The sequence below is a fragment of the Choloepus didactylus genome, chromosome 8, assembly GCF_015220235.1.
Source record: "Choloepus didactylus isolate mChoDid1 chromosome 8, mChoDid1.pri, whole genome shotgun sequence".
Taxonomy (NCBI): Eukaryota; Metazoa; Chordata; class Mammalia; order Pilosa; family Megalonychidae; genus Choloepus; species Choloepus didactylus.
This window is the reverse complement of record NC_051314.1, coordinates 14,087,972-14,115,383: the sequence shown is the minus strand read 5'-3', so window position 1 is coordinate 14,115,383 and position 27,412 is coordinate 14,087,972. Positions and strand designations below refer to the sequence as shown.

The window sequence follows — 27,412 nt, the reverse complement described above, 5'->3', positions numbered from 1 at the left end:
AGGGTAAATTGACTTTAAAACGTAACTTTATGCAAGCAGGCAGGAAGTGAGAGGCTCTTAGTCTCACAAAAAGACCAAAATGTAATTGTTCAAGTGCTAGTCTAGTCCTTCCTGTACCACCCCTCAGGTCAAAGTAACCTGTTCCTGCATCTATGCTCCTCCCACCCTTAGGAGGGCCTTTGTCTTAGACCCTTACAAAAGGCTTTCTGCCCTTTTTGCATGGCTCCATCATCTTTCCTGTGAATGTGATGCCTGCCTGGCCTGAGAGAGCCGTCATGATCTCTCCGTGACTTCTCACCCTGTAAGTAAGCCCTGAATAAAAGTTCATGTATCAGAAAATGCTTGTTGTCTTATTTGGCCTTTGGACTGGCATGGCCCTCTTGGGCTACAACAATTGGCGAGCCAGCAAGGAGAAGTAAGTAGCTGCCAGCTGAGACTAAGGAAGCCCTGGACACTGATGACATGAACTTGGGGAGGGGTAAGGAGAAGGCCCCGGGCAGGATACCGGGGAGGCCTGCGATGTCTATGTGGGAAGGGTTGCCCATCCTCCCAGTGGAATGGATGTCTATGTGGGGAGGGGTGGCTACCCTCCTGGATGAGTGGAATCTGCTGAGGGAGTATGGAAATGTTTATAGCTCTCTGCCTGAACAAATAGCTGTCCTGTATCAGGCCACAGGACCACTATAGATTCAGAAAGAAAAAAAGGGCCACCAGATTGCGGCTGCAGTGGGCTGGCCATTGTTAGAGGCTGTATGCGCCATTACTGAGGAAGTTTTAGCAGCAAAGGTGGCTGTAAGCTACCTGGGAGGTAAATTAAAGGCAGAAAAAGATATGAGGCTAGCACAAGAGGAATTGAAAGATGCTCTGGATAAAAGTTTAGAAATATTGGCATACCAGCACACTAGAGTAAGAGGGCATAAGCTGCCCAAAGGGCAAGTTAGGCATATCCTGGCTTCCCCTGACTGGGACCATGAAGTATGGGTCCCTGTTGATTCCTCATCAAAAGATGATGAGCCCTTGTCTGACTGGGAAATTGATACTAAGGAAAGTAGGTGTGCTCAACCTCTGTTCCAACAAAGGGTTAAAGCAGAGGAAGTCCAGCACCCTGATCCCCCATGGAAGGAGGAAGGTGGGGCAGTGGCAGCAGCTTCGGATCGGAGGGTGCCCATTTCATCCTGGAAGTTTTTTCCCCTGGCTGAATTAAGAGATATTAGTAACCAATATTGACAAAAGCCCAGGGAGCCATTAGCAAACTGGTTGCTCCTGTTTCATTTTGTGTTAAACCTTGCTAATATGTTATTTAGAATATTTTTAGATTTTTTCCAGTCAACCTGTGTTAGGCTTCACGTGGGGAAAACAACAATGGACATTTGCTGTGCATCCACAAAGATACCTTCAAATGTGGAAACCTCCAGAAGAGCCTGACTACTCTATCAAGTTCTTGGGTTTTGTCTGGTTGGCTAAAACTAAGGCTATTCCTTCAGATGTTGTTAAAATGCAAAGTTATCCCACCTTGCTTACTTCTGAACAGCTGATGGCTTTTCTTGTGTTGTTAAGTTATTGGGAAGTGTTTATACGTGATTTAGTACGAATTTTAAAACCTTTGTATACCCTAATTAGAGAAGGAAAAGTGTGGAAATGGGATTTTCCACAGCGGGCTGTGTTTAAAAAGACTAAGTGAACTATTATGCAAGCAAAGACTTTAAGGGAGGTGGACCCCTATATACCCTGTGATTTAGATGTGGCCAGTGCCAATATTGGCTTTGGGTGGGGTTTGTGGCAAAGGCAACAGGCTAAATGTGTACCTGTTGGATTCTGGTCCCAACTATGGAAGGGCACAGGACTCAGATATAGCCCTTTAAAAGAGCAATTGTGCACAGTTTGTAATCCTCTGTTGCGAGTGTTGAAGGTCTAACTCAGGTGCCCAGTGACCTTACAGAAGACCATACCCATACAGGTATGTGGATATGGGACACTATAAATAAGCCCCACTTTGGGAGTGCCAAGGTGAGCACACTGACAAAATTGAAAGTCTACCTCCTACGATGTGGCATCTTTGACAACGGCTCTTTAAAAACAGAGATGCATGAAACTTTAGGACTGGCCTCCTAAGTGAAAGAGCAGCATGCCCTGTTTCCTGTGGATACTCCTGAGGTGGCTCCTCATATGCCCACCATTGATGGACACGGAAATACAACTGACTCTGCATGGACTGGCACATGGGCAACCTGCTACCTGGACAGCCATGACTGTCCAGTCCAGTACTGACACCATCTGGTGGGAAAACATCTGGACTGCCTGCCACAAATGTAAGGTAACCATTTTTCATGTCTCTGCCCAGAACACCAATTCATTACCAGGTAGCATAGAAGCGGATGCCCTAGTGACATTCCACAGCCTAACACCAACAATGCATGAAGTGGCTGAATGGCTGTGCTGGAAGACTGGGCACCGAGGGCACCAGATTCCTGTCACCTGGTGGCAAGTAAACTATATTGGCCCATTTCCTCTGTCCAAAGGGACAAAATATGCCTTCACCGCTGTGGATAAGACTGAACGCTTTAAAGGATGATAGAAACAATGGACTCAAGGACTGTATCAGCATTAACTCCAGTTAAATGGGCCGGCTGCCTTCAGGCCACAACGAGGCAATAATAACTCTCTCTTGCCTGTGCCACAAACACTAGAAATTGGGGAAAATAAGGTCAATTGGCTCTGGTTCTGGCCCATGCAGCCATACTGGTTGAGAATCCTAAGCCCATGGGTATTAGAATTACATAGGAAACTAACTGTAGTTCTGACACTGAAGGGCTCCCTGCAGGGGGAGAAAACATGGTATTTAAAACCCCCTCACCTGGAACTCTTCTATCTACTATGAAGACTCAGTTTATATATATATAGTTAAACCACTCAGCTGTCCAATTTAATGCTTACATATGTTGTTAATTCTTGTTAAAAAAATGTGTTACTATTTCAATAATGCATTGACTAAAATGTTTTAGTATTTAGCCTTCTAACAAGTGTAATGTTATTGGTAATTATATGTTGTGAAATCCTTAAGAACAATTTTCAGAATTATTTTGATGACTTGAATGTAGAGAGAATGAGGGATTTTTATTTTATTGAAGGAAAAGAAAGTCGTTATTTTCCTAAATGACTGGTTGTATCAGAATAAAAAAAAATAGGGACTATGGAACAAAATCTGAATGAATATAGAAAGTTGCAGAAAGTTGGTGGAAAGGGAAATTTATTTCTGTGATCAAGGTTGAAAAAATGGTAAAAACTAGATATAAAATAAAGCAGAATGCCTGGTAGTGTTATCCTTTAGCTATTTTAGCCCAGGCAGTACCTGTGCAAAATGGTAAAACTCATTAACTTGGCCACAGCACCACTTGTTAATAGGTTTATTATCTCTCTGTAGCAATGTATTATTACTATGTTGTTTATTGTACTGTTGTTGTGAATTATAGATGTAAAGTCTGTCCTATGGTCAATGCAAACTGTTGTGCAGGGGTGGATTGTGGCAACCTGTCGCCTGAGCAAAACAGGCCTGCAGATATTTGGTGCACAGCCATCTGCATGACCTAGGCAGCTAAATGTTTAACCTATTGCCTTTCTAAGCCAGTAAAGAGAAAAAGGGTAAATTGACCTTAAAATATAACTTTATGCAAGCAGGCAGGAAGTGAGAGGCTCTTAGTCTCACAAAAAGACCAAAATGTAATTGTTCAAGTGCTAGTCTAGTCCTTCCTGTACCACCCCTCAGGTCAAAGTAACCTGTTCCTGCATCTATGCTCCCCCCACCCTTAGGAGGGCCTTTGTCTTAGATCCTTATAAAAGGCTTTCTGCCCTTTTTGCATGGCTCCATCATCTTTCCTGTGAATGTGATGCCTGCCTGGCCTGAGAGAGCCATCATGATCTCTCCACGACTTCTCACCCTGTAAGTAAGCCCTGAATAAAAGTTCATGTATCGGAAAATGCTCGTTGTCTTCTTTGGCCTTTGGACTGGCATGGCCCTCTTGGGCTGCGACAATTACTATGTAAAACATAAGTATTAGTACAAACCATATCTCAACAAATAATTGGTTATAATAAGGTGTATGCCCACCACTGGAGGTACATAAAGACTTCCCAAGGGCTCAGTAGGCATAGATCTTTTTAAAGGAATCAATTTCCAGATCCATATTCCAAGTTTGAACCCAATTCTAAACACTGATCTGCCTGAGAATAAAATTGTCTGGAGGCAACAGAACAGGCTAGTTCTTTTCCCCTCCCGTTTCATAATCAGTTTTCTCCCACTTCACAAAGCCAGACATGTCCCTCAACCATCTTATTATGGTGTTATCTTCCCAAAGCATAAGAACTCTAAGGTGCCAAACAACAGCTTATAATATTGCTACAGGGAAAGCCTCCTTTGATCTAATAACCCAAAGTAAAGTTTCAAGGTTTGTCCTGTCTTACACAGTTCTTTTAATGGCAAAGCATGTCATTAGTAACAAGGTATTTGGGGATGTTCATCGATATTCAGATACATTGCAATGTGGAGCAACAGGACAGTTGATAAGTTTCATTTAATGACCTTGCCTTTTTAATCCTCCAACTATTGTCAAAGAATGCAGCATTTCAAGTCCCATGAAAGCAAAGCAAAGAAAGCATGGGAGGCAGTAGCACCTTATTTCATCAAGGCAACAAATTTATGACAAGGCTCCATGCCTCATCCATTTATCTTAAGAAAAATCTTCATGAGTGTGAAAACCACCAAAGTGATGTTTATTTATACATTTATTTGAATAAATAAAGCTAGACTTTTACTGAAAGAAAGTTTAAATCTGTTTTGGCTGGTTGTTTTGATGATGATGGCTGGCTTTGCCAATTAAGTTATATGGCAAATATTTTTCAAAAACTGAATGAACTAAATTTGTAGTTCTAAAGATTAGATGAAAATATTTTTAAAGTACATGGTAAGATAAATCATTGTCAAAATGCATTATATTGACAGGTTCATCACAATGTTTTAATTTTTTCTACACATTCTGAGTGTATTAGCTTAAAGTGTAACAGCTATAATTAATACTCCTTTGTTAAATTTCTGTAAAGATTTTTTTTTGGCATTATTCCCAGAAATTGAGAAAGTAAATTACTCCTAACTATTGTTTAACAAATCTTTTTCTAAGAGGGTATTTCCTATCCTTTGTTTTCAACAACATTGAGGAAAGACCTAATCAAGTTAACAGATGATGAGATGAAAAATATTTTTACAATATATCACTATATAATTTTTTGCATACAATTTGGAAAGATTTCATAGAATTGATTGGCATTACTATAATAAAACATTTTCCATTCCCATGTACGTTTTCATGTGAACAAGTTTCTCAACACTTATATCTATAAAAACGTAAAATAGGACCAGAATTTATGCTGAATCCTGTTTGTTTCTAGCAATAAAGTAATATTCACATGTGGGTAAATGAACAGGCCCATTTGTCTCATAAAAAAACCCGTATTTCTAATAAAATTGTATTTTTTATGTTTACTTCACATGTATAAAACCTTATATTTATATGGGTTTGAGCAATTGTATATAAATAATAATTGCAATAAGTCAATCTAGAAGGAATATTTTACCACTTAAAGCTTCTAGTCACAGAAAATTCAGAAAAGTAATATAAATTCACATATATATTTGAGGTAGAGAAGACTTTCAAGCATATAAATTATATAAGGATAACATTCTGTGTGAGATGTAGAAAAGAATTATGACTTCAAGGAAAAAAGAGAATGAAGCAAAATTTCCAACAGTTAAGGAAGATTTCTTTCTTTCAAACAAATGACTACAAGTATCAATTCACAATGGTATCCAGATACCTTTAGATACAGTTAAAAGATTAATGTAAAAGTTTTTTGTTGCTTTGTTTTTAATAACCATATTTACAATATACTAGAAATTATATTCTTTGCAAATACTTATGCTAAAATTTGACATGTCAACCTAAAAATGTGTGAAGATTATGTAATTTTTCAAAATTATTTTAGGGAGTATGTAAGAAAAATAACTTGAAGAAGAATGGTATAAGATATGCTCCTTGCCTTCAAAAACTTTATAGCTTGGCTGAGGAGATCTAAGTCTAATATCTAGATGTACAGGAAACAATTAGGGAAGAAGTACATGCTAAACTTTCTTGAATTAACTAACTTTAGGAACAATAAACATTCTAAGGAGAAAGAAAGAAATGCACACTGGAGTACTCAGAGTCTCAAACAGGAAGTAAAAATTGAACAAGACTTTGCAGGATGGCTAGGGTTCCAATATATGTACAGCAAGGGAGAAATTATGCCAAGCAGAAGTAACTACATGAGCAAAAGGAGCAAGTATGGAATATGCCGAAGATACCAAGGAGACGACGAGAACTTTTCATTTGTTCTAATGTTTCATTCTGTTGCAACTTCATGCATAAAAAAAATAATTAAAATGACCTTATTTTGAACTTGGAGGTTTTACAATTAATACTGGCAAAGGTTATGATTTGAATCTTAGAGCATCTATCTACTTTCCTTGATTTAATCAACAATTATCTTTTCTGTTGCTCCTTCAGCATTCAGTCACAAAACTGTCTTTGAAACGATATGATTTAGGTTTTATCACAGAATTGGATTAATAAAAAATTTGGAAAGTTAATTTTTAAGTAAATTCTGAGAGAAACTGAAGAAAAGCAACAATTGTGAAAGAAAAAATATCTTTCACATTTAGAGATGCATTTTGTCCTAGAATAGCTAAAATGTTACAAACCTGTCTTCAAGGATCTTGTAGGGGAGAGAAGGATAGTACTTAGAATATAATGAGTCTACTGAAATTCATTAATAATTTTTTTAGTGTTAGCATGACATTGGAAGTGTGATGTGCTTAATGCAACTATTAGGTTAGGTGATTACACAGCATTTATTTCTGGTAAGTTTCACAAGCACATAGAAGGGGAGAACACACATTTAGTCCCTTAGTTGAAAGTCCCTTTGGTATCATAAGCTATTTATCAATTGAGACTGCGAAGTCACAAGCCAAAGAGGATTAGTATGTGAATGGAAAACCTCAAAGGAAAAAGTGAAGACGCTGCAGGAAATTACACTGAGTCATCCGAAGATGAGCGCTTAGATACCAAGGATGTAGGTACTCTGTAGAGACTGTCTAGAGAGAAGCGGTAATCTCTTTGAGCCTGTACTACTCAGATAATACCACAAAGCAGAACTGGTGATCCCTATGATATTTCTAAGATGAAATATCAAACTGACATTGCAATATCAGGCATTAGCAATGCAACAGCTCATTTTGGAATTGAAATGTTCCATAAATTGAACAAACTTCCAAATTTTTCCATTTATTATTTGGTATCTAATAAACATTATTGCTATGGATTGACAGGGTCCTTTCAGGTGCAATTTTCTGTAATGGGTATAGGCATACAAAATTAAATTTATAAAGAAATGAATGTACCCATCTTAGAAAGTATTCAGTAGATGAACAGATTAAGATATAAAAGTGAAGTCTCAAAAAGTTTATAGGTAACTTTTGCAGAATCATGAGTTTGGAAGCTTGACTTCAATTTTATTGTCTTGGAGCACTTAAGCATCATCAAATAACTGATATTTGTTCTAATTTTTTAAGCTTTTAGTTTTATAATAATTTCAAACTTACAGAAAAGTTGCAAGAATAGTACAAAGAATTCCCATACTCTTCATCCAGATTCACCAATTGTTAACATTTGCCCCATCTGCTTTATAATTCTTTCTCTATTTACACAGACATATTATTGTCCTCTTTTTTAAATCTAGAGGAAAAGTCATTGTTGTAGGTTGGGTTTCCCAGGAAACAGACTCCAATACTCAGATTTGCATGTGGGAAATCCATTAGGGAATGTTCTGAGAAATAGTATCTGTGAGCGAGGAGAGCAGGATTGGGCCAAGGAAGAAACTGAACTGTGAGGCAGTTGCAACAGAGGGCACAGCCAGCCCCAGGAGCTCTGCAGCTGGGTTGGCTCTTCACAGTTGTCCTGCCCTGAGGTCAGAGGGTCAGTGGGCACCCACCAGTCAGGGGTGTGGGCGTCCCCCAGGGAGAGGGTGTGACCTTAGTGGGGGAGGTGCTCATCAGCTGAGGGAAGTCCCAGAGAAGGACCCAGCTAGACGCCTCAGCCCCCAGCATTCCCAGCAGGTGAGAGAATGGTGCCTGGCTCTTGAAGGGGGAACCAGGAGGCTCACCAAAGCATCCACTACAGACCCAACCTCTAAGTTTCTGCTTTATTACTCTGCCTCTATTTACTTCTGAAAAATGCTTCAGAGGAATAGGAGACAGTGTGTGCAAGTACTGTAAATCCTCCTCGAAAGCTGAATTTTGAGATTAGTGGGAAAAGGCATGTTTTAAAAAAGATAAACACAGAAAAATAAAGAACATGAAAGTTTATATGTTTAAGCAGAATAAATAAATTTGAAATATGTAGGTAACAAAAAGTGAGAAATGACAAATTTTTATTTCTGGAGATCTTAAAAAGGTAATTTTATTTCAGCATTTACTAACAATAGCATAAAAATTTGATGCCTTGCCAGCAGTTCTTATTTCAGAATAATGGGTAATAGGAAAACCCACAAACTATGTTAATGTTCAGCTATAGGAATAAAGAGAAATAAAAGCCACTATGAAAACAGTTTTAAACAATCAGTGGCCGACTGCTGGGTTGAGATAGCAGAATGAAACTGGAACATGAAATTTCCATCACCTAAATACCTAATGAGATAGGCAACAACAATAAAAAATCAAAACTAACCAAAATTTTTATGACAGCAGTCTAACATAGAAACAAATATAGCTGAAAGCGATTTTTAAAAGAAAAAAAAAAAAATGAAAATAACTGGTGGCCAAGGAGAGAAACAGAAGATTCTAGGACATTCCCTCCCTTTCCCATAAAAGCAATACTGGTGAGTTGACAAGATCCTGTGGTTCCTCACCAAAGTCCACAGGTCTGGAAAAAGGGAACTGCGTGGACAGTGATAGCTCCCCTCTTAAGACTAAGGAGAGGAGGAAATAGCTAGAGGGGAAAAAAGTGTAAAAAGTAAATAAATAAAGATATTAATACTTTAAGAGCAGTGAAAGCTATAATTTCACTGAATTGGGTGGATGATCTGAAACTCAGGATACTTCCCCCACTGCACGGGAATGAATATATTTCCCAATTAAGTAGAATGAGTAAAATCTTGTATGAAAGACTCAGAGGACAGGGCAGAGTCTGGGTGTTCTAGAGATTCCACATGGCTTCAGCTGAGGGCTCCCATTCCTCCTGGCAGAAAGAGATCACAGACTGCAAACTTTGTGGTGAAAAAAAACTAGTCTCAGGTAGGGTGGAAAGAGTCAAGAGATCACTAGGTGCTTCTGAGCACATAACAGCCAAAGTTTATTGTGGTGCCCCTAAACTCATTTAATTCTCACAACTCTGTAATAGGATATATTATCTCATTTTACTGAAGTCAGAATTGAGGCACAAATGTTTAATTTGTCCAATGTCATAGAAATTTAAATCCAGGCAGCATAACTCCAGAACCTGAACTCTTACCCGTTACTTGATTCAGATTAGCGTGCCTTGTGAGAGCACCTGAGCATCAGCAAGATATAAAGAAATGACCTGGTAACTATACAAACACTCCAGTAGAAACAAAGGAAAGGAGAAGGCAAGGAGGGAGGGTGGGAAGAGCAAGAAAGAGAGTGTAAGAAAGGAAAATGGCATGCCAATAAAATGAAGATCCGAAATATAGAAGAAAATGTAGCTCAAGGAACAGAAAGAAATCCCCACAATATATTAGATGGTTTTTAAGTTAATGTAGATTATATCCTTTTATAAATTTACTTTTATAACTTTTTGTTGCTACTAATATAACAATACAAAATTGAGCATTTTAAAAAATGATTATTGACTTTACACGTTCCCTCCTCTTTTCTAGGAAATACTTTCCATGTATTCTTCCCATTTTTCTATTGGGTTGTCCTTTTCTTATTGATTTGTAGGAGTTCCTTCTATATTCTGGATACTAATTTTTTGTCGGTTATATATGTTGCAAAACTTTCCCCCAGTTTGTGGCTTGTCTTTTTCACTTTTTCTACGGTGTTTTTTGAAAAACAGAAGCTTTAAAATTTTATAGTTATATTAGTTTTCTATTGCTGCCACAACAAATTACTACAATATAGTGCCTTAAAACAACACCCATTTATTATCTCACAGTCTTATAGGTCAGGCAGGTTTCTTAGACTGTGTTCTCTGCTTAGGTTTTCACAAAAGGTGGTGCCAAGCTAGACTCTTGTTTGGAGGCTCTGCAGAGAATCCGCTTCCATGCTCATTTGGGTTGCTGGCAGAATTCAGTTCCTTGCTGCTGTAAGACTGAGGTCCCCTTTGCTTGCTGGCTGGCAGTCAGGGGCTGCTCTCAGCTTCTAGAAGCCCTTGCATTCCTTGCCACATGGCTCCTGCTCCATCTTCAAGCCAGTAATGGTGCATCAAATCCCTCTCACACTTAGAATCTCTTGGACTTCCGCCTCTGTGACTAGCTGGAGAAAACTCGCTCCTTTTAAAAGGCTCATGAGATTAGACCACGCCCACCCAGATAATCTCCTTTTTGCCATATAATAAAACATAATCATAGGGATGATAACTCATCACATTCACAGGGTCCACTCAGACTCAAAGGGGAGGGGATTATAGATCACTGGAGGTTATTCTTAGAATTCTGCCTACTTTAAGGGTCAATCTTTTGTTTTCTTTAGTAGTTTGCACTTTTTCTGTTATGTTTAAGAAAGTCTTCCCTTACCCATTATCAAAAAGATAGCCTATATTTTCTTCTAAAGGTTTTGCCTTTTCATATTTAAGTCACTAATACATCTATAATTGATTTTTGTGCATGAGTTAGAAACCTAATTTCATTCTTAATACAGATAATTGCTCCAGTATAATGTTATATCTTCCTGGAGAACTGAATCTTTTATGATCATCCTTAGTAATACTTTTGGTTTTAAATTCTGATGTGAGAGAAGGGACTCGGGCAAGATGGCGGCATAGAGAGGAGTGGAAGCTAAGTAGTCCCCCTGGAACAACTACAAAAAACCAGAAACAACTAGTAAATAATCCAGAATAACTGCGGGGGGACAAACGAGACCATCCATTCATCATACACCAACCTGAATTGGGAGGAATGCCCAAGAACACAGCATAAAATCTGTAAGTAAAACTTGCGGAACCAGGTCGGGAGACCCCCTCCCCCATAGCCCGAGCTGCAGAGCTGCGTGGTGCCACAGAGAAGCTCTCTCCCAGCAAGCGAATACAGCTCAGCTGAGCTCCAACTGGGGTTTTAAGTAGTGAGTGTGAACTGCTCACTACAGGTACGCAGCCCCAAAAAACAGACAGAGGCTTTGGGTGACGACTGACCTGGGAGAGCCGGAGGGTCACCTTGGACTGGGTCTGAAGGGGACTATCTGTTTCTTTTTTGGCTCAGTGGAGAAAGCCCCAGTCATTTTCAGTTTCCAGGGCTGTGACTTGGGGAAGGGTGGAGACACCACAAGCAGAGAGCGAGACCACTGAAATGCTAATGACCTCCACCTGAGGGGTCTGTCTTCTCTAGGAGGAAAGGGGTGGGGCCCTTTCCATTCAGAACCAGACCCCAGAGCCTGGGGGAAGACGGCCATACCTCCTCACACCAGGCAAGAATTATAGGCTAACAGGCGTCACCTGCTGGGCAGAAAAGCACAGTGACCTGAGGCATCAAAGGGTGGAGCAATTTTCTAAGACACACCCGCAGGGAAACCAGTTACTGAATATTTCTTCCCTCTGGGACCTGAGCCTGTTCTGGTCTGGGAAAACCTGATTTGGATAACCAAGGAAACCATGCCTAGACAACAGAAAATTACAACCTACACTAAGAAAAACAAAGTTATGGCCCAGTCAAAGGAACAAACGTACACTTCAACTGAGATACAGGAATTTAAACAACTAATGCTAAATCAATTCAAAAAGTTTAGAGAAGATATTGCAAAAGAGATAGAGGCTGTAAAGGAAGCACTGGACATGTATACGGCAGAAATCAAAAGTTCAAAAAACCTACTAGTAGAATCTATGGAAATGAAAGGCACAACACAAGACATGAAAGACACAATGGAAACATACAACAGCAGATCTCAAGAAGTAGAAGAAAACACTCAGGAACTGGAGAACAAAACACCTGAAAGCCTACACGCAAAGGAGCACATGGAGAAAAGAATGAAAAAATATGAGCAACGTCTCCGGGAACTCAAGAATGAAAGAAAGTACAATAATGTACATATCATTGGTGTCCCAGAAGGAGAAGAGAAGGGAAAGGGGGCAGAAGCAATAATAGAGGAAATAATTAATGAAAATTTCCCATCTCTTATGAAAGACATAAAATTACAGATCCAAGAAGCGCAGCGTACTCCAAACAGAAGAGATATGAATAGGCCTACGCCAAGACACTTAATAATCAGATTATCAAATGTCAAAGACAAAGAGAGAATCCTGAAAGCAGCAAGAGAAAAGCAATCCATTACATACAAAGGAAGCTTAATAAGACTATGTGCGGATCTCTCAGCAGAAACCATGGAGGCAAGAAGGAAGTGGTGTGATATATTTAAGATACTGAAAGAGAAAAACCACCAACCAAGAATCCTGTATCCAGCAGAGCTGTCCTTCAAATATGAGGGAGAGCTCAAAATATTTTCTGACAAACAGACAATGAGAGACTTTGTGAACAAGACACCTGCCCTACAGGAAATACTAAAGGGAGCACTACAGGGTGATAGAAGACAGGAGTGTGTGGTTTGGAACACAATTTTGGAAGATGGTAGCACAACAATGTAAGTACACTGAACAAAGGTAACTATGAATACGTTTGAGAGAGGAAGATGGGGAGCATGTGAGACACCACAAGAAAGGAGGAAAGATAACGACTGGGACTGTGTAACTTGGTGAAATCTAGAGTATTCAACAATTGTGATAAAATGTACAAATATGTTCTTTTACGAGGGAGAGCAAGCAAATGTCAACCTTGCAAGGTGTTAAAAATGGGGAGGCATTGGGGGAGGGATGCAATCAGCATAAACTAGAGACTGTAACTAATAGAATCATTGTATTATGCTTCCTGTAATGTAACAAAAAAAGGTGATATACCAAGGTGAATGCAGATAAGGGGGGGGATAGGGGAGGCATGTTAGACACTGGACATTGGTGGTATTGTCTGATTCTTTATTCTACTTTGATTTAAGGTTATTTTTCCTTTTGCTGCTTCCTAGCTGTCATTTTTTTGTTTCCTCTTTCTTTTGCCTCTCTACCTTCTTTGACTCTCCCTCCTGCCTTGTGGAAGAAATGTAGATGCTCTTGCTTAGTATGAGCAGAATGTTCAATTAGGATGAACTTAAATGTTTGGAAATGAACAGGGGTGTTGGTAGCAAGATGTGAGAATAACTAACAGCGCCGAATGGTGTGTGAATGAGGTGGAAAGGGGAAGCTCAGAGTCATATATGTCACCAGAAGGAAAATTGGAGGTCAAAAGATGGAAATGTATAAAACTGAATCCTATGGTGGGCAATGTCCATGATCAACTGTACAAATACTAGAAATCACTTCATGAACCAGAACAAACGTATGACAATACAATTAGAAGTTAATAATAGAGGGGCATATAGGGAAGAACTATATACCTATTACAAACTATGTACTACAGTTAGTAGTATTTCAACATGTTTTTCATAAACAGTAACAAATGTACTATATCAATACTAGGAGTCAACAATTGAGGGGGGTTGGTTAGGGATAGGGGAGGTTTAGAGTTTCCTTTTCTTTTTTTCTTTTTTCATCTTTCACTTTATTTCTTGTCTGGAGTAATGAAAAGTTTCTAAAAATTGAACAAAAATTAAGTGTGATGGATGCACAGCTGTATGAGTGTACCCAGGGGCAAGTGATTGTACACTTTGGATCTTTGGATAATTGTATGGTATCTGAACAATCTCAATAAAAATGAAAAAAAAAAATTCTGATGTGAGAGTAATATGGCTACATTGGTTCTCTTTTCTTTAGCATATGCATGGTTTATCTTTTTCCATCCTTTTGATTTCAAACTTCATGTGAATTTATACTTGTAGCATATACCTGGATTTCTTTTTCTCCAATCTAGTAACCTCTGTCTTTTAACAGATGAATTTAATCCATTGATATTTATTATGATTAATGCTCTATTTGGGCTTGTTTTCACAATTTTATGTTCTGATTTCAATTTTCCCAACCTTATGTATGCTTCTTGACCTTTATAAAATTGTTTTTTTCCCTCATTCCATTTTTTCTCATCACTTGTTTAGAATTTCTGCACTCTATTTTTCTTTTTTTATCATGCACCTTTAACTTTAAAAGTTTAGACTTAATATCTTAACCATCCTCTCAAGAAATAAAAGGACCTTAGAACACCATAACTGTGTAGATCCACCTCACAGCTTACATGTCATGACAACCCACTATTTTAGTTCTAGCTTTTAAAAACTCCAAATTTAGATATAATTATTTTATACAGAAAATGTTTATTTAATTTTATATACATGTTTACTATTTGCTTACCATTCCCTCTTGCATCTCTAATCATCCTTCTGGAATAGTTTTCCTTCTTCATGAAGTCTATTCTTTAATGCACACCTCATGGTGGTAAACTCTCTCAGTTTTTCTATTTATCTATAAATAACTTTACATTTCACTCTCATTCTTGAATGATAGTTTTTCTGGATACATACTTCTAGGCTGTTATTTTCTCTCAGCACATTGAAAATATTGATTCATTGTCATCTGACCTCTATTGTACCTAATGAGAAGTTTGCTGTCCTGGTAATTGTCATTCCTTTGTTGATGTGTGTTCCATGTCTTAACATGGCTTTTACAATTTCCATTTTCTTAACAGATATCTTCTACTTCACTAAATTTATTTTTTTCATTAGTATTTCTCATTTCTTTATGTTTCCTTTTTTAAAATTGATCAGCTCATTCCTAATCTCTTGATAATTGATGATATGTGTGATTATATCCTTTATTTGTTTAAACATTTATGTGAAGTGCATAACTGTTCTTTATCCTATATCTGACATTTCCAATATCTGCAATCTTTGGAAGATTGCAAATATGTTCTTTGTTGTTTACTTTCTCCTGTGTTTGGCAGTATTGGGTTGTGAGCTCATTGCTTGGTTTAATTGGTAGGAATTCTATGGACCTAAATTGTGAATTGAGTAGACTTTCTTCTTGCAGAGAGAACTATCTGGGACCACTTCAGTCTGCTGGAGGGTCTGGGCTCAGCATGGGAATCCCAGGCTTTCCTTCCCAACACTCAAGGCAGACCCAAAACTCATTTTCTAAAGAAACGACAATTGGCCTTAAGCAACTTCAACCCTACCAGTCACTTGCATCCCCCACAGGGACCAGCTCCAAGTCACTGATTCAGCTCACATGTTCTATTCTTATTTCATTTTATTGATGTATTATTTATTTTAATGTTTTGAAGGAATTATCCTTAAATACTTCCTATACCTCCTGTGAAGCCAGAAATATCTCAAATAGTGTGTTATTTCCAGGCTTTGCTTATTATGCAATAGATGGGTTCCTTAGAGCCTAGACTTATTGCCCACAGTAGACCTTTAATATTTTTTACTAAGAGAAAGCATCTAGAACAGTTATAATTTTATAATAATAATATCTCTCTAGCTATTCATCTTCTGATATTTATAGATGTAGAAAAAGATGCCTAGAATTATGTTCATCTAATATTAATGATGGTTATTTCTGGGTAATAGAATTGTAAGTGATTGATTCTTTTTAATGAATATTGTTTTTATAATAATAGAGTGATTTTTCTAAAATAAAAACAAAAGAAGAAAATAAGTAGACTGGAAGCAAATATTCCAAGATATTAATAATATGGGGTGGTAGAAGTTTGGGGCAGTAGGGATATAAATTATCATTTTCTTTTTGTACTTTTATGTATTTTTAAATTTAAAACATCAACTGCTTGACATTTATCCCATTTTAATAGCAACCACAATTTGTGCCATAAGCCCTGCCATCTAGTCTGTACATGATAAGGCAACCAAACCAAGTATGATTCCATGTCAACTCTGTTAGTACAACGATCACTGGAAGAAGTAATAGCGTCAACATTTGTGTCCTTGATTGTAAAAGCATGACAACTACTTTGTAATACAACTTCTAGTTTAGTACTGTTCTAGTTTGCTAATGCTGCAGAATGCAAAACACCAGAGATGGACTGGCTTTTATAAAAAGGGGGTTTATTTGGCTATACAGTTACAGTCTTAAGGCCATAAAGTGTCCAAGGTAACACATCAGTAATCAGGTACCTTCACTGGAGGATGGCAAATGGCGTCCGGAAAACCTCTGTTAGCTGGGAAGGCATGTGGCTGGAGTCTGCTCCGGAGTTCTGGTTTCAAAATGGCTTTCTCCCAGGACGTTCCTCTCTAGCAAGCTTGCTCTTCTTCAAAACGTCACTCACAGCTGCACTCTGTCCGGTCTGAGTCAGCACATTTATATGGCTCCACTGATCAAGGCCCACCCCGAATGCGCGGGGCCACGCCTCCATGGGAATATCCCATCAGTTATCATCCACAGTTGGGTGGGGCTCATCTCCATGCAAACAACCTAATTCAAACGTTCCAACTTAATCCCCACTATTATGTCTGCCCCACAAGATTGCCTCAAAGAATACGGCTTTTTCTGGGGGACATAATACATTCAAACTGGCACAAGTACCAATCATTAAACCTATTTATAGGGGACTCCTTCATGATATAGAATGCTATTACATTTAGCAAAGCCCAGAATAATTCTTCTCTAATACAGGTATAGTTTCATTGCAAAGAATAATACCACTAAAAAGTACTTTATAGATCAGATGACCAACAGAGGCAATGCTCTGCTGCTCCAGCTGTAAGCAATGTCTCTGGTGATTGTTTTTAAAATAACCATTGCCTCTAAAAAAGGACTTCTAACTCTGACACTTGAGAGGAGCTGAGTTATAACTGCTTTTAATAGTTTTCTGTTTTCCCTTAAGTCAGCAATTAACCTTCAGCTCATCTTTTCAAAATCATCTAAACAAAAACCACTTAAGCTATCTACCAGAATAAAACTTAGGGAAAACATCCAGGAATAGAAAAAAAGGAGTAGAAGTGGGGACTGGGCATAACACCTTCTTTAAAGTACCTCTTTTCTCTGGCTAATTTACCAAAAAGAAGGTAGGCACAGCTGTTTCAGCTGTAGACTCAAAAGCCTGGGAATCAGATTTCTAGCAATGCATTCAATTTTACATTTCATTACAACCAAATAATTTAGAGATATCTTTAAATTCCTTCTGACTGAAATTTACCTGAATAATATCATCACTTGTCTCTATTTTCTCTAACTCAAAACGTTAGTCATTTTCATTTTCTTTCTTCTTTGATACATCATCCACTGACACCATTTCCTCCTCTATATTTTATCTTAAACACTACCTTTCCCTCATTTCCATAAACCTGGAGCAGATCTTGGATGCCTGACTGAAACAGTTGTCTCTTGCAAAGTTTCTCTCCAATTTATCTTATTCATTTCTACACAAAGCAATTAAGAATTATCTTCCAACAACAGCTGTTTTGACTAATAAGAAAGCCAAATTCTGTGACTAAGCTAAACATCCCTTCTATTCTCCAAAGTCTACAATGGTTTCTAGTTGCTAGTCAGATCAAATTGAATTTTCCAAATACTGTTTATGTCCTTTATGAATTGTTCTGAGTACTCTCACCTCTACATATTCAAAATTATATTCTCTCTTCCATTCAGTTAGACACCCATTTCTTACCATGCTTAACCCATTCTTATTTGCATTGTTTCTCACTGTTAGAAACTTTTTGTTGTCCCTGTATGTTTATTCTCCCCTTCTTCCTTAATGACAGAATCTCTAACTTTTATCCAGGGCACATTGTCTCCCAGAATAAAAGTTATATTTCTCAGCTTCCCTTGCAGCTAGGTGTGTCCATGTGACTAAGGGCTAACAATGGAAAGCCAAAATGTTAGGAGAAATTTTCAGTAAGTATGCTTAAAGGGAAGGGGCACTCATATTTTCAATATTTTCTCCCCTTACTGGCTGAATGCAGATGTGATGGCTGGAGTTCAAGCAGACAACTTGGGTAATGAGGTGGAAGAAGCAACATGACAGAAAGAGCCCAGAGTTCCTGATATCCATGAAGAGCCAAATCAGTCCTAGAATACCTAGCTCTGGATTATTTAGAAGAGAGAAAAAGGTGCCTATTATGTTTAAGCCTCTTCTATTTTTGTGGCCTCTAATACTATCACTTGTAGCTGTACCTAATTCTAACTGCTCCACCTACCATCTACCTCCAAGTTTCCACCCTCCCCAATTTATTTTCCTATCTTTTCCCACCCCACCTGTCAGTTTTCTTTTTTTCCTTTGAAATACAGCTTCAGATTCAAATGCCTAAATGGAAATTGTTAGAATTGGTAAACTTGCTTAATCCAATTACTCCTTTAAGAACACATGTACAAATATGCATATCTATGTATTTAGTATTCAAGTATATCTGTATTTATGTATGTGTGTATGCATATATGCACATGTGTACGTATATATATAGGAACAGATAAATGAAACTTAAAAATAATATAACAGCCTTTTAATAAACTTACTACAGCTTTACATCCAAACATACACTATTCACTTTGAATAGTATCCTTATTATAAAGATTTACTTCAATGATGCCATTATTGACCAAAATTATTTTGGAACATCTTTTTTTTTCCAACAGACTTGAAAGCCCACAGTACATCACTAGATATACCCCTCCATGATAGCAAAAATGCACCTGATTTGCATACTATACCTAGAACAATGCCTAGCACACAGTAAGTAAGCACTCAATATATGTTTGTAGTATTAAAAAATTAAACTATGGCAAAATTTCTTCATTTGAAGGTGGACTGACTTTTTTTTTTTTTTTTTTTTACACTGATTATGTCATAGTTTATTATAACAAGTAGAAATGGGGAAAACACAAATTAATTTCAAGTAGTTCTATTACGGTTGTTCATAACTTTTGAAATTAAACCCTCCTGTAATTTAAAACTAAAATTGGATTTATATTGATTAATCACAAATCAAAAATGAAAATTGCACATACAACCTATGTGTTTTTAAGCTTTATGTTCCCAAACTACAGTTATCCCTTCCACATCATAGGGGTTGGGGTAGTGGTAAAGGGTGGCACCACCCCCCACGATCTGGAAAATCTGGGTAAAAATTTTTTTTTCCAGGGTTTTTATTTTTTTTTTATTTATTTTTTAATCATTTTATTGAGATATATTCACATACCACGCAGTCATACAAAACAAATCGTACTTTCGATTGTTTACAGTACCATTACATAGTTGTACATTCATCACCTAAATCAATCCCTGACACCTTCATTAGCACACACACAAAAATAACAAGAATAATAATTAGAGTGAAAAAGAGCAATTGAAGTAAAAAAGAACACTGGGTACCTTTGTCTGTTTGTTTCCTTCCCCTATTTTTCTACTCATCCATCCATAAACTAGACAAAGTGGAGTGTGGTCCTTATGGCTTTCCCAATCCCACTGTCACCCCTCATAAGCTACATTTTTATACATCTGTCTTCGAGATTCATGGGTTCTGGGTTGTAGTTTGATAGTTTCAGGTATCCACCACCAGCTACCCCAATTCTTTAGAAAATAAAAAGGGTTGTCTAAAGTGTGCGTAAGAGTGCCCACCAGAGTGACCTCTCGGCTCCTTTTGGAATCTCTCTGCCACTGAAGCTTATTTCATTTCCTTTCACATCCCCCTTTTGGTCAAGAAGATGTTCTCCGTCCCACGATGCCGGGTCTACATTCCTCCCTGGGAGTCATATTCCACGTTGCCAGGGAGATTCACTCCCCTGGGTGTCTGATCCCACGTAGGGGGGAGGGCAGTGATTTCACCTTTCAAGTTGGCTTAGCCAGAGAGAGAGGGCCACATCTGAGCAACAAAGAGGCATTCAGGAGGAGACTCTTAGGCACAAATATAGGGAGGCCTAGCCTCTCCTTTGCAGCAACCGTCTTCCCAAGGGTAAAACTTATGGTAGAGGGCTCAACCCATCAAACCACCAGTCCCCTATGTCTGTGGTCATGTTAGCAACCATGGAGGTGGGGTAGGCGAATACCCCTGCATTCTCCACAGGCTCCTCAAGGGGGCACTACATCATTTTTTTTTCCTTGTTTTTCTTTCTTTCTTTTTTTTTTTTAACTTTCCCTTCTTTTTTAAATCAACTGTATGAAAAAAAAAGTTAAAAAGAAAACAAACATACAATAAAAGAACATTTCAAAGAGACCATAACAAGGGGGTAAGAAAAAGACAACTAACCTAAGATAACTGCTTAACTTCCAACATGTTCCTACTTTACCCCAAGAAAGTTACATAATATAGCAACCTTTCTGTGAACTTGTTCCTACTATATCCATCAGAAATTAACAGACCATAGTCATTTCTGGGCATCCCCAGAACGTTAAAAAGCTTATCTGTTCTTCTTGGATTATTGTTCCCCCTTCCTTAATTACTCTCTACTGCTAGTTCCCCTACATTCTACATTATAAACCATTTGTTTTACATTTTTGAAAGTTCACATTAGTGGTAGCATATAATATTTCTCTTTTTGTGCCTGGCTTATTTCACTCAGCATTATGTCTTCAAGGTTCATCCATGTTGTCATATGTTTCACGAGATCGTTCCTTCTTACTGACGCGTAGTATTCCATCGTGTGTATATACCACATTTTATTTATCCACTCATCTGTTGAAGGACATTTGGGTTGTTTCCATCTCTTGGCAATTGTGAATAATGCTGCTATGAACATTGGCGTGCAGATATCTGTTCGTGTCACTGCTTTCCGATCTTCCGGGTATATACCGAGAAGTGCAATCACTGGATCGAATGGTAGCTCTATATCTAGTTTTCTAAGGAACTGCCAGACTGACTTCCAGAGTGGCTGAACCATTATACAGTCCCACCAACAGTGAATAAGAGTTCCAATTTCTCCACATCCCCTCCAGCATTTGTAGTTTCCTGTTTGTTTAATGGCAGCCATTCTAACCGGTGTTAGATGGTATCTCATTGTGGTTTTAATTTGCATCTCTCTAATAGCTAGTGAAGCTGAACATTTTTTCATGTGTTTCTTGGCCATTTGTATTTCCTCTTCAGAGAACTGTCTTTTCATATCTTTTGCCCATTTTATAATTGGGCTGTCTGTACTATTGTCATTGAGTTGTAGGATTTCTTTGTATATGCAAGATATCAGTCTTTTGTCAGATACATGGTTTCCAAAAATTTTTTCCCATTGAGTTGGCTGCCGCTTTACCTTTTTGAGAAATTCCTTTGAGGTGCAGAAACTTCTAAGCTTGAGGAGTTCCCATTTATCTATTTTCTCTTTTGTTGCTTGTGCTTTGGGTGTAAAGTCTAGGAAGTGGCCGCCTAATACAAGGTCTTGAAGATGTTTTCCTACATTATCTTCTAGGAGTTTTATGGTACTTTCTTTTATATTGAGATCTTTGGTCCATTTTGAGTTAATTTTTGTGTAGGGGGTGAGGTAGGGGTCCTCTTTCATTCTTTTGGATATGGATATCCAACTCTCCCAGCCCCATTTGTTGAAAAGACCATTATGGCTCAGTTCGGTGACTTTGGGGGCCTTATCAAAGATCAGTCGGCCATAGATCTGAGGGTCTATCTCCAAATTCTCAATTCGATTCCATTGATCTATATGTCTATCTTTGTGCCAGTACCATGCTGTTTTGGCAACTGTGGCTTTATAATAAGCTTCAAAGTCAGGGAGTGTAAGTCCTCCCACTTCGTTTTTCTTTTTTAGAGTGTCTTTAGCAATTCGAGGCATCTTCCCTTTCCAAATAAATTTGATCACTAGCTTTTCCAAGTCTGCAAAGTAGGTTGTTGGAATTTTGATTGGGATTGCATTGAATCTGTAGATGAGTTTGGGTAGAATTGACATCTTAATGACATTTAGCCTTCCTATCCATGAACATGGAATATTTTTCCATCTTTTAAGGTCCCCTTCTATTTCTTTTAGTAGAGTGATGTAGTTTTCTTTGTATAGGTCTTTTACATCTTTGGTTAAGTTTATTCCTAGGTACTTGATTTTTTTAGTTGCTATTGAAAATGGTATCTTTTTCTTGAGTGTCTCTTCAGTTTGTTCATTTCTAGCATATAGAAACATTACTGACTTATGTGCATTAATCTTGTATCCCGCTACTTTGCTAAATTTGTTTATTAGCTCTAGTAGCTGTATCGTCGATTTCTCAGGGTTTTCTAGATATAAGATCATATCGTCTGCAAACAATGACAGTTTTACTTCTTCTTTTCCAATTTGGATGCCTTTTATTTCTTTGTTTTGCCAGATTGCCCTGGCTAGCACTTCCAGCACAATGTTGAATAACAGTGGAGACAGCGGGCATCCTTGTCTTGTTCCTGATCTTAGAGGGAAGGCTTTCAGTCTCTCACCATTGAGTACTATGCTGGCTGTGGGTTTTTCATATATGCTCTTTATCATGTTGAGGAAGTTTCCTTCAATTCCTACCTTTTGAAGTGTTTTTATCAAAAACGGATGTTGGATTTTGTCAAATGCTTTTTCAGCATCTATTGAGATGATCAATTGATTTTTCCCTTTCGAGTTTTTAATGTGTTGTAATACATTGATTGTTTTTCTTATGTTGAACCATCCTTGCATGCCTGGAATGAACCCCACTTGGTCATGTTGTATGATTTTTTTAATGTGTCTTTGGATTCGAATTGCAAGTATTTTGTTGAGGATTTTTGCATCTATATTCATTAGGGAGATTGGCCGGTAGTTTTCCTTTTTTGTAGCATCTTTGCCTGGTTTTGGTATTAGATTGATGTTAGCTTCATAAAATGAGTTAGGTAGTGTTCCATTTTCTTCAATGTTTTGAAAGAGTTTGAGTAATATTGGTGTCAGTTCTTTCTGGAAAGTTTGGTAGAATTCCCCTGTGAAGTCATCTGGCCCTGGGCATTTATTTGTGGGAAGATTTTTGATGACTGATTGGATCTCTTTGCTTGTGATGGGTTGGTTGAGGTCTTCTATTTCTTCTCTGGTCAGTCTAGGTTGTTCATATGTTTCCAGGAAATTGTCCATTTCTTCTACATTGTCCAGTTTATTGCCATACAGTTGTTCATAATATCCTCTTATAATTTTTTTAATTTCTTCAGGATCTGCAGTTATGTCACCTTTTTCATTCATTATTTTGTTTCTATGGGTCTTCTCTCTTTTTGATTTTGTCAGTCTAGCTAGGGGCTTGTCAATCTTGTTGATCTTCTCAAAGAACCAACTTTTGGTGATATTTATCCTCTCTATTGTTTTTTTGTTCTCTATGTCATTTATTTCTGCTTTAATCCTGGTTATTTCTTTTCTTGTACTTGGTTTAGGATTGGTTTGCTGTTCATTTTCTAGCTTCTTCAGTTGATCCATTAGTTCTTTGATTTTGGCTCTTTCTTCCTTTTTAATATATGCGTTTAGTGCTATAAATTTCCCCCTTAGCACTGCTTTTGCTGCATCCCATAGGTTTTGGTATGTTGTGTTCTCATTTTCGTTCGTCTCTATATATTTAGCAATTTCTCTTGCTATTTCTTCTTTAACCCACTGATTGTTTAGGAGTGTGTTGTTTAACCTCCAGGTGTTTGTGAATTTTCTAAGTCTCTGATGGTTATTGACTTCTAATTGTATTCCATTGTGGTCAGAGAATGTGCTTTGAATAATTTCAATCTTTTTAAATTTATTGAGGCTTGTTTTATGTCGCAGCATATGATCTATTCTGGAGAAAGTTCCGTGAGCACTAGAAAAGTATGTGTAGCCTAGTGATTTGGGATGTAATGTCCTGTATATGTCTGTTAAATCTAATTCATTTATCAGATTGTTTAGGTTGTCAATTTCCTTATTGGTCTTCTGTCTGGTTGATCTATCTATAGGAGAGAGTGATGTGTTGAAGTCTCCCACAATTATTGTGGAAACATCAATTGCTTCCTTTAGTTTTGCCAGTGTTTCTCTCATGTATTTTGTGGCACCTTGATTGGGTGCATAGACATTTACGATTGTTATTTCTTCTTGCTGAATTGCCCCTTTTATTAGTATGTAGTGGCCTTCTTTGTCTCTCAAAACATCCCTGCATTTGAAGTCTATTTTATCTGAGATTAATATTGCTACACCTGCTTTCTTTTGGCTGTAGCTTGCATGAAATATTTTTTTCCATCCTTTCACTTTCAGTTTCTTTGTGTCCCTATGTCTAAGATGAGTCTCTTGTATGCAACATATTGATGGTTCATTTTTTTTGATCCATTCTGCGAATCTATATCTTTTAATTGGGGAGTTTAATCCATTTACATTCAACGTTATAACCGTGAAGGCATTTCTTGAATCAGCCATCTTATCCTTTGGTTTATGTTTGCCATATTTTTCCCATCTCTCTATTAATATCCTTTATTGTACCCATACCGAATCTCTTTAGTACTGAACCTTTCTCCAAGTCTCTCTGTCCTGTCTTTGTTTCTCTGTCTGTAGGGCTCCCTTTAGTATCTCCAGTAGGGCAGGTCTCTTGTTAGCAAATTCTCTCAGCATTTGTTTGTCTGTGAAAAATTTAAGCTCTCCCTCAAATTTGAAGGAGAGCTTTGCTGGATAAAGTATTCTTGGCTGGAAATTTTTCTCACTCAGAATTTTAAATATATCGTGCCACTGCCTTCTCGCCTCCATGGTGGCTGCTGAGTAGTCACTACTTAGTCTTATGCTGTTTCCTTTGTATGTGGTGAATTGCTTTTCTCTTGCTGCTTTCAGAACTTGCTCCTTCTCTTCTGTGTTTGACAGTGTGATCAGTATATGTCTTGGAGTGGGTTTATTTGGATTTATTCTATTTGGAGTTCGCTGAGCATTTATGATTTGTGTATTTATGTTGTTTAGAAGATTTGGGAAGTTTTCCCCAACAATTTCTTTGAATACTCTTCCTAGACCTTTACCCTTTTCTTCCCCTTCTGGGACACCAATGAGTCTTATATTTGGACGTTTCATATTATCTATCATATCCCTGAGGTCCATTTCGATTTTTTCAATTTTTTTCCCCATTCTTTCTTTTATGCTTTCATTTTCCATTCTGTCATCTTCCAGGTCACTGATTCGTTGTTCAACTTCCTCTAGTCTTGTACTATGAGTGTCCAGAATCTTTTTAATTTGGTCAACAGTTTCTTTAATTTCCATAAGATCATCCATTTTTTTATTTAGTCTTGCAATGTCCTCTTTATGCTCTTCTAGAGTCTTCTTGATTTCCTTCATATCCCGTACTATGGTCTCATTGTTCATCTTTAGTTCTTTGAGTAGCTGCTCTAGGTGCTGTGTCTCTTCTGGTCTTTTGATTTGGGTGCTTGGGCTTGGGTTATCCATATCGTCTGGTTTTTTCATATGCTTTATAATTTTCTGTTGTTTTTGGCCTCGTGGCATTTGCTGAACTTGATAGGGTTCTTTTAGGGTTTGTAGACCTATTCAAGTCCTTATCTCTAATTTATCAGATCTACAGCTTCGTGGAGTACACTTTCTCTAACTAACCAGCAGGTGGCGTCCACGAGCCACCTGTTCTCCACAAGCCAGTTCTCCCCTGCTTAGCCTTTTTGGTGAGTGGGGGAGTGAGTCTTGTGGGGCCCAATTGGTGTACCAAGCTTGCGTGTGTAGTTGGTGTTGCCTGCCCTGTATGTGGGGCGTGTTTCTGGACAGTCGGGGAGGGGGGGTGGCCCTAACAATCAAATCTCCCTGGTGATCCTAGAGTTTTAAAGCTGGTGCAATAGTCTAATCCTTCAGTTCAGTCTTGCCACAGTTTGTCTCTGCCACTGACCCACAAGTCCTTGGTATTGGCGTATGGTTCCTGAGACTTGCAAGTGGGCCCCTCTTCCAGGCTGTGCACCCTGGGTCCTCTGTTGAGGGATGACTGTGCTATGTCACAGGTGAGTGCCATCCCCTCAGGGCAGTTCTGGGCTGCTGGGCTGTGTAGGGAGGCTCCCAGTCTCCTCAAATGATGGCTGAATGGGGCTTTGTTAATTCACACTGCTCCACCTTCCCAACTCTGGGACAATCAGCTAAGGTTGCTGGGAAGGCTAATGTCCACGCCTGGACTGACTTTTTAAATAGTTGAAAGTCATTCAGAGCTCAGTCTAGTGTGATCAAGTTGGGAAATATCATTTTGGGTAAAAAAAGAAGGGACTATAAAGCAATAAACTAGATTTTCCTTTACAAATCATAAAAATGACTCAGAGTTGAGCTACTTCAGTAGTGATTTAGGAACTCATTTCATAAACTTAAAATTAAGCATGTCACACTTGCTCCAGTTTCAGAACATTTGCACCTGCTGTTCCCTCTGCCTGGTACACCCCAGATACACGTGGGTTACTCCTTCACTTCATTCAGGTCTCTGTTTCAATATTTACCTCTCCCAAAAGACTTTCCCTCACTACCTGACCTAAAATGAAGGCACCCCTGTCACTCTCTGTCCTCTGATCCTGTTTTGCTTCCCTTATAGGACTTATCACTATCTGACATCATATTTCATATCTATGTTATGTGTTTAATATTTGTCTCTATCACTAGAATGTTAGTTCTACAGTAACAGGGATTTTTGTTTTATTCATGGCTATGTCTCCATACTTCTGCTGCATCTCCAAATTTCCAATCATAAATTCAATAATTATAGGTTATAATGAAGAAGGGAAGAGGAAAGAAAGGAAAAGAACGAAGGAGAAGCAAAAAGTAACAGAGATGTAGAGAAAGGGGTGGGAAAACTCTGGGTGAGTTGTAATTGATTAATTTACTCTGTTGCTCCATTGTTAGGGTCAGTTTGAATTTCAGGCTTCTTTGAGAAAATGTTAGGATGGTCTCTGCCTCTTTTAGAGATTTATATCAAAACAATTAGGTACCTTAGAAAAAGAAAAAGGGTTCCATTACTTTTAGAAGCATTTGGGTGGTAGTTGACTACAATAATTACAATGGCCACCTCTTTTACTGCTTTCTACCTCCCCAGTCTTCCAGATACAAATTGAGTGAACATTTGAAAACTCACTTGAGAAGTTACTTTAATGATTTTTAGCAGGATGAGTTTTATTAACATTTTTTAATTTCCATACTTAACTGACCTTTGGAATTTTCTATTCACATTGATTACCTTCATCTCTTTCAGGATCTCTCTTAACATGTTACTTGGTAAAGCCAGGAAGCAAGACACCTCTAAAAATAATTGTAACTAT

General features: G+C 38.0%; 1 protein-coding gene across 1 annotated transcript in view; it reads right to left on the bottom strand.

Moving 5' to 3' along the window:
• The window catches only part of ENTHD1 (ENTH domain containing 1), a 195,165-nt gene that overhangs the window by 115,769 nt on the left and 51,984 nt on the right, over positions 1–27,412 (bottom strand).